Source organism: Cajanus cajan, chromosome 5 (genome assembly GCF_000230855.2).
Source record: "Cajanus cajan strain Asha chromosome 5, NIPB_CcT2T_4, whole genome shotgun sequence".
NCBI lineage: Eukaryota > Viridiplantae > Streptophyta > Magnoliopsida > Fabales > Fabaceae > Cajanus > Cajanus cajan.
Window position 1 is genome coordinate 32,271,484 of NC_138521.1, and position 9,074 is coordinate 32,280,557.

The window sequence follows — 9,074 nt, forward strand, 5'->3', positions numbered from 1 at the left end:
GTTTTGCTTCGCTCGTCGCCCGAGCCGGAAGCTGCATACCTCCGTGCTTCTGAACACTCTGGTAGCGTGAGTACCGCCTCTCCAGGCTCAACTTCACTCGACGCCCGAGCTGGAAGTTGTGAGTACCGCCTCTCCAGGCTTAGCTTCGCTTGCCGCCCAAGCTGGAAGCTGTGAGTACCGCCTCTCCAGGCTCTGCTTCGGTGCTTCTGACATCCTAGGCAGTTGAGTTTGCCCTCTCCAGGGTTAGCTTCGCTTGCCGCCCAAGCTGGAAGCTGTGAGTACCGCCTCTCCAGGCTCTGCTTCGGTGCTTCTGACATCCTAGGCAGTTGAGTTTGCCCTCTCCAGGGTTAGCTTCGCTTGCCGCCCAAGCTGGAAGCTGTGAGTACCGCCTCTCCAGGCTCAACTTCAGTCGACGCCCGAGCTGGAAGTTGTGAGTACCGCCTCTCCAGGCTTTGCTTCGCTCGCCGCCCGAGCTGGAAGCTGCATACCTCTATGCTTCTGAACACTTTGGTAGCGTGAGTACCGCCTCTCCAGGCTTGTGCATACCTCGGTGCTCTGGACATCTGGGTAGCGTGAGTTTGCCCTCTCCAGGGTCTGCGGTTTGCCCTCCCCAGGGTCTGCGTACCTCCGTGCTTCTGATCACTTTGGTAGCGTGAGTTTGCCCTCTCCAGGGTCTGCGGTTTGCCCTCCCCAGGTTCTGCGTACCTCCGTGCTTCTGATCACTTTGGTAGCGTGAGTTTGCCCTCTCCAGGGTCTGCGGTTTGCCCTCCCCAGGGTCTGCGTACCTCCGTGCTTCTGATCACTTTGGTAGCGTGAGTTTGCCCTCTCCAGGGTCTACGGTTTGCCCTCCCCAGGGTCTGCCTCCGTGTTCTTGACGACATTGGCAATGTGAGTTTGCCCTCTCCAGGGATCTGAGATGGTTTTTGTCTCCACAGTCCACTATGCTGCTTCGACGTTTTTTCTGATTTTGTGCCACTGGGGGCTGGATAACGCAGGGATCCGTCTAGGGGATGTGCAGTCATTCATAGGTTCTTGTGCCCCAACTTGCATTTGCATAGTTGGTACCCATGGGGAATTTCTGACTCCTTGGGGTGTAGACACAGATGCTCTTCTTGAATTGAGCGATGCCTTATGTTTGGCTGACGTCCTTTGACGTTGGTGGAGTATCCCGATTATCCTTATGCGGGTGTCTCTCTTTGATTTTCTGATTTTGTAGCCTCTATGTAGGCTATTATCCACTGGGGGTTCTGGATGTTGATTTTGATTTTGTCTCCACAGTCCACGATGCTGCTTTGACGATTGTTTTTGATTTTTGTGCCACTGAGGGCTGGATAACGCAGGGATCCGTCTAGGGGATGTGCAGTTACTCATAGGTTCTTGTGTCCCAACTTTCCTTTGCATAGTTGGTGCCCATTGAGGAATTTCTGTTTCCCTGGGGTGTAGACACGAAGATGCTCTTTCTGAGATGAGCGGTGCCTTATGATTGGCTGACGTCCTTTCGACGTTGGTGGAGTATCCCGGTTATCCTTATTCGGGTGACTCTTTTTGTTTTTCTGGTTTTGTTGCCTCTGTGTAGGCTTGTAGACCCCTAAAATTGTCCGGGTCGGAAATAAAACTCGAAGACCCTCAAAGATCGAAGGAAAAGTCAGCCAGAAGGACTCCTAGAAGACCATAGGATGGCTATCTGTAGATTTAGAGGTCTTAGAGTAGCTTAAAATAAGGAAGTGGAGGGAATGAAGCCCAATACGGCCGTACTACACTTAATACGGCCGTATTGAAGCTTCAACACGGCCGCAGCGAACTCAATATGGCGTATTGAAGTTTCTGAAACTTCAATACGGCCGTACTGAAATCAATACGGCCGTATTGAAGCTTCAATACAGCCGCAGTGAACTCAATACGGGCGCATTGAAATTTCTGAATTTCAATACGGCCGTATTGAACTTCAATACGACCGTATTGAAGTTCAAAAATTTCAATACGGCCGTATTGATTCTGTAGACCGTATTGCGCCTATTCCCTATAAATATGACGTCAATTGGACGTCATTCCACACTTTTTGAACATAGTTTCAACCCTCTCCTTGAGTATTCTGGGGTTTTTGAGCAGTGTTCTGCCCTAGAAATCACTCGGAGAGTTGATCCGACGAAGTTCTTGAGCCCCGAGCCATTTTGCTTGAGGATCGAACCTAGTCGAAGGGAAATCCTCCGGATTTCCGTAGTCGAAATTTTATAGGAGGGAGCGAGCGGGCTTGTAGAGCGAGGGAACGCCAAAAAGCTTCCCAGTTTTACGAAATATATAAAAGCACGCTTCAAAGGTTTCTTCTTAAAGTCCTTCCTTTTACTGCTTTCTGTGTGCATATTTAAACTGTCATCATGTAGATAGTTAATTTATAATTGCTTAGAATAAATAGGGGTAATTTAGTAATTTTACACTGTTATTTTAGAAATAATCTGTCATAGGGAACCCGAAAGGGGCGCTGTGGGGTGCTAACACCTTCCCCACGCGTAACCGACTCCCTTACCCAACTCTGGTTGTAATGGCCAAAGTTGATTTATAAAATCAATTGCCTTATCCCTTTTTCCAATGTTTTGAGTAAAACATTGGTGGCGACTCCACGAACCCTCCTTTTGCGAAAACCACTAATCCATGGAGGGTCCCGCTTGGGATTAATATGGATTGGTGAGACATTTAATAAATAAATTGGATAAGATCGACAAGGTCTCAGTTTGAGAACAAGTCGTTCTAATAATCCAATACATTTTCAAACTAAAATAAAAGCGAGCTCGACCGTCTTCGCGACCGCCGAGGCCCGTTTGGGCCGGTGGCGACAGATGGCGACTCCACTGGGGAAGCTTCGAGAGTCAGTCCCATTTAGTGACAGATTATTTTTTAACAAATAATAGTTAAAAATTACTTTATTACCCCTTGCTTGTATGATAACATGATTTATTATATGGCTTTAAATAACTGTTGTATGTTTAAAATTCCGCAATTGTTTGAAATACAAACTGTACACAAACCTTTGCACACAACAGTTCCCTCTATACCCGGGGGCATGAGTGATTAACCATAGGGAGTGGATGTTAGTACGGCCGGTTGTCGAATGGGTCTATAGGTGCCCGTAGACCGTTGTCGGAAAACATCACTCAAGGTGATAACCATGAACTTGAGTCCGACGGTGCGTTGGAGCTTTCCATCGACCTACGACGAGAGGAATTGGGTCCCTATAATGGGGGCACCTTGGGGGCCTTTGACCAAGTGAGAACAGTTAGATCCTCCTTGAATATGCACTTTTCTGCAGGAGACCCCTACCTCGTGATTCGCTCGTGACTGTTCGTGGATGAGTGAATTGTTTGTGTAAATGCTTATGTGCAATTGTTTGTGCATTAATAAATAACCTCGTGATAAGGTCTAAAGAATAATCCCCATGCATGAAAATGTCATGACATGAGAGGAAAGACCATGTGTGAAAATATAATAAAAGTAAGGAGCATAGACATCATTATCAATAAAACCTCATGCATCCTCATCATCATTTATAGGTTCACTAATACCCTCTCGATGTGAGTGAAAGAGACCCGTGACTATTGAGATTCTCCGTTGTGGAGAGATAATAGCCTAGGGAGGGTGATAAACTTTCATCTTAAAAAGGCAGCGCCTCAAAGATGAAAGATTATCAAGCTCACATCAAGAGTGTATTCATATCATAAATAAGCTAATTAGAATAAACATTCATTTTAGAAAGTGGCTGGTCATCTCTCTGTCCTCACACGCGCAAAGAAGATCAAGAAAATGGAAGCATTGGAGGAGCAAAACAAAAAGCTCACAACCGAGCTTTCACAACTTAAAGACCAATTGGCGCAAATGATGGAACTCATGCGTCATCACAACATCCATGGATCTCATCACAGTGATCATGGGTCCCATCATGAGGGAGAGGAGGAAGAGCATGAAAAAGATCCTCCACACGCTGTATCCCTTGGGGCTGGAATTATGATTAAAGAGCCCGAAGTATCAAAGGAACAATTCCACGCCCTCGAGGATCGGCTAAGGGCTATGGAGGGGCATGACTTTGACATCAAGGATGCCGCCGACATGTGTTTAGTGAGGGACATCCAATTCCCTCCTAAATTTAAAGTGCCGGATTTCCCAAAGTACGTGGGATCGACTTGCCCCAAAAGTCATCTCACCATGTACTGTCGCAAGATGGCCGCATATGCCACAAATGAAAAGCTCTTGATCCACTGCTTTCAAGAGAGCTTAGCTGAAACTGCACTCAACTGGTATATGCAGCTAGATGGAAATCTAGTACATACATGGAGGCAGTTGGCCGACGCCTTTCTCAAGCGCTATAAATACAACATCGACCTAACACCCGATAGGTCTGATCTTCAAGCCTTGAGTAAAAAGAACGATGAATCCTTCAAGGCGTACGCCCAACGTTGGAGGGAGTTGGCGGCACAGATAGAGCCCCCGCTGTCGGATAAGGAGACGGTGTCCTTATTCATCAACTCGTTGACTGGTCCCTATTACGATAAAATGATAGGGAACACAACGACACTCTTCTCGGACATCATCACCATTGGAGAAAGGGTGGAACAAGGACTTAAAAGTGGGAAGCTGGCTAAGCCTTCCCAACCATATGAAGCTAAGAAGGCCTTCGGGAAGAAGAAAGAAGGAGGAGTCAACGCTGTAACCATTTCTCCATCTTCTTCCGCTTCGAAGTCAGGCAAATCGCAAAACAACTCTGTGAAGAAGTTTGATAAACTTCCGACCACTTATAGCGATCTCCTGCCGAAGCTAGTAGAGGCGCGTCTTATAGCTTACATTCCACCAAAGAAAGTGAATCCACCTTACCCCGATTGGTACAATCCACAAGACAAATGTCTATACCATTCGGGGGCACCAGGGCACTCAACGGAGAACTGCAGAGCTCTCAAGTATAAGGTCCAAGACCTTATCGATGCTGGGTGGGTCACTTTCGATTCGACGGCGCCCGATGTGAGCAAGAATCCTCTACCGCAGCAGGAGTAGAGAGAAGGGCAAGCCATGATAGGGCCCCTCCACATTTTTTCTTTTAGGGACTCATGATCAGTACCCGAGATCATGAGGACCTTTTCATGTAAATAAAGGGTTTTGTACAGTTTTACATACATATATCAATAAAGAGGCATTTTTCACACATTATTCTCTCATTTTGTTCTATTCTCTCTCTCTCATTAATATTAATAAACTCTAAACCTAAACAGAACCAATAAATAATTATGTCTGTGATTGCTCGCTCTGACCGGGATCCGAAAGCCGAGGGTGAATGGGTTGAGTTGGACAGTGATGAGGAGACCATCTCTCCGGATCTGCAAAGACTGCTAGATCAAGAAGCTCGTCTACTCCAACCGTATCAAGAAGAATTGGAGACCGTGAATTTGGGGCAGGGTCAAGAATTGAAAGTGGTCAACATTGGGACCCATATCAGTGATGGAATAAAAACGCAATTGATTCAATTGTTGAGGGAATACAAGGACGTATTTGCATGGTCGTACCATGATATGCCCGGTTTGGACTCCAACATCGTCGAACACAAGTTGCCATTAAAAGAGGGGTTTCGACCCATTAAGCAAAAACTTCGACGAATCAAGCCCGAATGGTCCTTAAAGATTAAGGAGGAGGTAGAAAAACAATTGGACGCGGGATTCTTGGTTGTATCCCAGTATCCCGAATGGCTGGCTAACATTGTGCCAGTCATCAAAAAGAATGGGAAGGTTAGAGTGTGTGTTGATTATAGGGATTTGAATCGTGCCAGTCCAAAGGACGATTTTCCCTTGCCCCACATCGATACACTTGTGGATCACACCGCCACAAACACACTCTATTCCTTTATGGATGGATACTCGGGGTATAATCAAATCAAGATGAATATAGAAGACCGCGAGAAAACTTCTTTCATTACACCCTGGGGCACTTTCTGCTACAGGGTGATGCCTTTTGGACTTAAAAATGCGGGTGCCACCTACCAACGAGCGATGGTGACGCTATTCCACGATATGATCCACAAAGAAATTGAAGTATACGTGGATGACATGATCGCAAAGTCAAAAGACGAGATGGACCACATCCAATATTTGAGAAAATTATTCAATCGGCTTCGTAAGTATCAGCTTAAGCTAAACCCGGCTAAGTGTACTTTCGGAGTTCGGTCGGGTAAGCTTCTCGGGTTCATCGTCAGTGAAAAAGGCATAGAGGTGGACCCCGATAAAGTAAAGGCAATAATGGAAATGCCTCCTCCTAAAACTGAGAAAGAAATTAGAGGATTCCTCGGCAGGGTGAACTACATCGCAAGGTTCATCGCACAGTTGACTGACACGTGCAAACCAATATTCAAGCTGTTGCGCAAGAATCATTCCGAAGTTTGGGATGAGAATTGTCAACAAGCTTTCGATAAGATCAAACAGTGCTTGGCCAATCCACCAGTGTTGGTGCCACCTGTCGAGGGAAGACCATTAATCCTCTATCTAACGGTGCTTGATGAGTCCATGGGAGCTGTGCTAGGACAACAAGATGAAACAAAGAAGAAAGAACAAGCCATCTACTACCTGAGCAAAAAGTTCCTTGATTATGAAACCCGCTACACGCCACTAGAAAAGACGTGCTGTGCGTTAGCATGGGCAACACAACGGCTCAGGCAGTATATGATTAGGCATACTACTTGGTTGGTTTCCAAAATGGACCCAATTAAGTACGTGTTCGACAAACCGATAATCACTGGGAAGATTGCCCGATGGCAAGTGCAATTATCAGAATTTGACATCATACATGTCACACAAAAGGCCATCAAGGGTAGTACCCTAGCTGATTACCTAGCACACGGGCCGACCAATGACTATCAATCCCTTCAGGATGATTTCCCCGATGAGGATATAATGCATTTACAACATGAAGATCCTAAGGATGATACGTGGACCATGTATTTCGATGGAGCCTCCAACATGCTTGGACAGGGGATTGGAACAGTATTAATCTCCCCACAAGGAAAGCATATCCCCTTAACGGCAAGACTCAACTTCGACTGTACAAATAACATGGCCGAATACGAGGCTTGCGCGTTAGGAATCCAAGCAGCAATCAACAATGGTATCCTAAAGCTCAAAGTATTTGGGGATTCGGCTTTAGTCATCCACCAACTGCGAGGTGAATGGGAAGTCCGAAATCCTAAACTGATACCATATGTTGAGCATATCAAAGACCTGATACAATTCTTTCAAGATGTCGTCTTTGAATATATCCCAAGGGAGGAAAATCAGTTCGCTGACGCCCTTGCTACACTATCATCGATGTTCGCCTTGGATAAGGAGCATGAAATGCCCATCATTAATATCCGGCGGCACGATAAGCAAGCGTTCTGCCTACTGATAGATGAAGCTGTTGACGATCATCCATGGTTCCATGACATCAAACAATATCTGTCAAAAGGGGAATATCCTGATATGGCCAGCGATAATGATAAAAAGCATATCCGAAGAAGGGCCATGGGATTTCTGTTGATTGGAGAAACCCTCTACAAAAAGAATTATGACTCGGTCTTGTTGAGGTGCATAGACCAAGTCGAAGCTCAAAATGTAATCAAAGAAATACATGAGGGGGTTTTCGGTACCCATATTCCCGGGCCTGCAATGGCTAAGAAAATCCTCAGAGCAGGATATTATTGGTCGACCATTGAAAGGGATTGTTACCAATACGTCCGGAAATGCCACAAGTGTCAAGCATACGCCGACAACATTCATGTCCCACCAACGCCACTCAATGTGTTGGCTTCACCATGGCCATTCGCAATGTGGGGCATGGATGTTATTGGACCCATCGAGCCAAAGGCATCCAATGGACATAGGTTCATCCTTGTAGCCATTGACTATTTCACCAAATGGGTAGAAGCGGCATCGTATGCTCATGTGACCCGAAAGGTGGTAACATCCTTCATCAGAAAGAATATCATATGCAGATACGGTATTCCCGACAAAATCATCACTGATAATGGATCCAATTTGAACAATAAGATGGTGGAAGAACTGTGCAAAGAGTTCAAAATTCAGCACCACAACTCTTCCCCATATCGACCAAAGATGAATGGGGCAGTCGAGGCAGCCAATAAGAATATCAAGAAGATAGTACAAAAGATGGTTGTCTCATTCAAAGACTGGCATGAGATGCTACCCTTCGCTCTCCATGGTTATAGGACTTCAGTACGTACATCCACAGGAGCTACTCCATTCTCCCTTGTTTATGGAATGGAGGCAGTTCTGCCGGTTGAAGTCGAGATACCGTCTCTGAGAGTAATCATGGAAGCAAAACTTTCCGAGGCAGAATGGGTTCAAAGTCGATACAACCAATTGAACCTTATCGAAGAAAAACGACTGAACGCCATATGCCATGGTCAAGCCTACCAAAGGAAGATCAAAAAGGCTTTTGACAAGAAAGTCCATCCTCGAATCTACCATGAGGGAGAGCTGGTGATGAAGAAATTGCTACCGGCTCAAAAGGACAAAATCGGAAAGTGGGCCCCAAATTACGAAGGACCATACGTGGTGAAGCGAGCCTTCTCCGGAGGAGCATTGATTCTCACAGACATGGACGGAGAAGAACTTCGATACCCAGTCAACGCTGACGTGGTAAAGAAGTATTATGCTTGAAGACGTTGCTTGCATCAGCCCGCTAGGATGAAAACCCAAAAAAGGGCATCCTAGGCAAAAGTTAGGGCAAAACGAAAAGCCCGCCAGTACAAGGGTACTAGGCAAAACAAAGGCAAAATTATCCCCGCTAGGACATGTCCTAGGCAAAAATTAGGGGCAAAAGAATAAGATGCAAAAAGTAAAGCAAGCAACGATCACTTGAATCGAAAACCGAAGGGCGGTTCAAGTGATAATCTTCTCGAAGCAAGCGTCTTGCAGCATCTACACTCCTGGCTCAGGCATCTCACCCGAAGCAACTAGGAAACGGGAAGGGCAGCAATCACAGATGTAAAAGCCAAAAATGTACAGCCTACCCTGGCCAGCCATTCTTCAGAAAATCCCTTTGTAAAT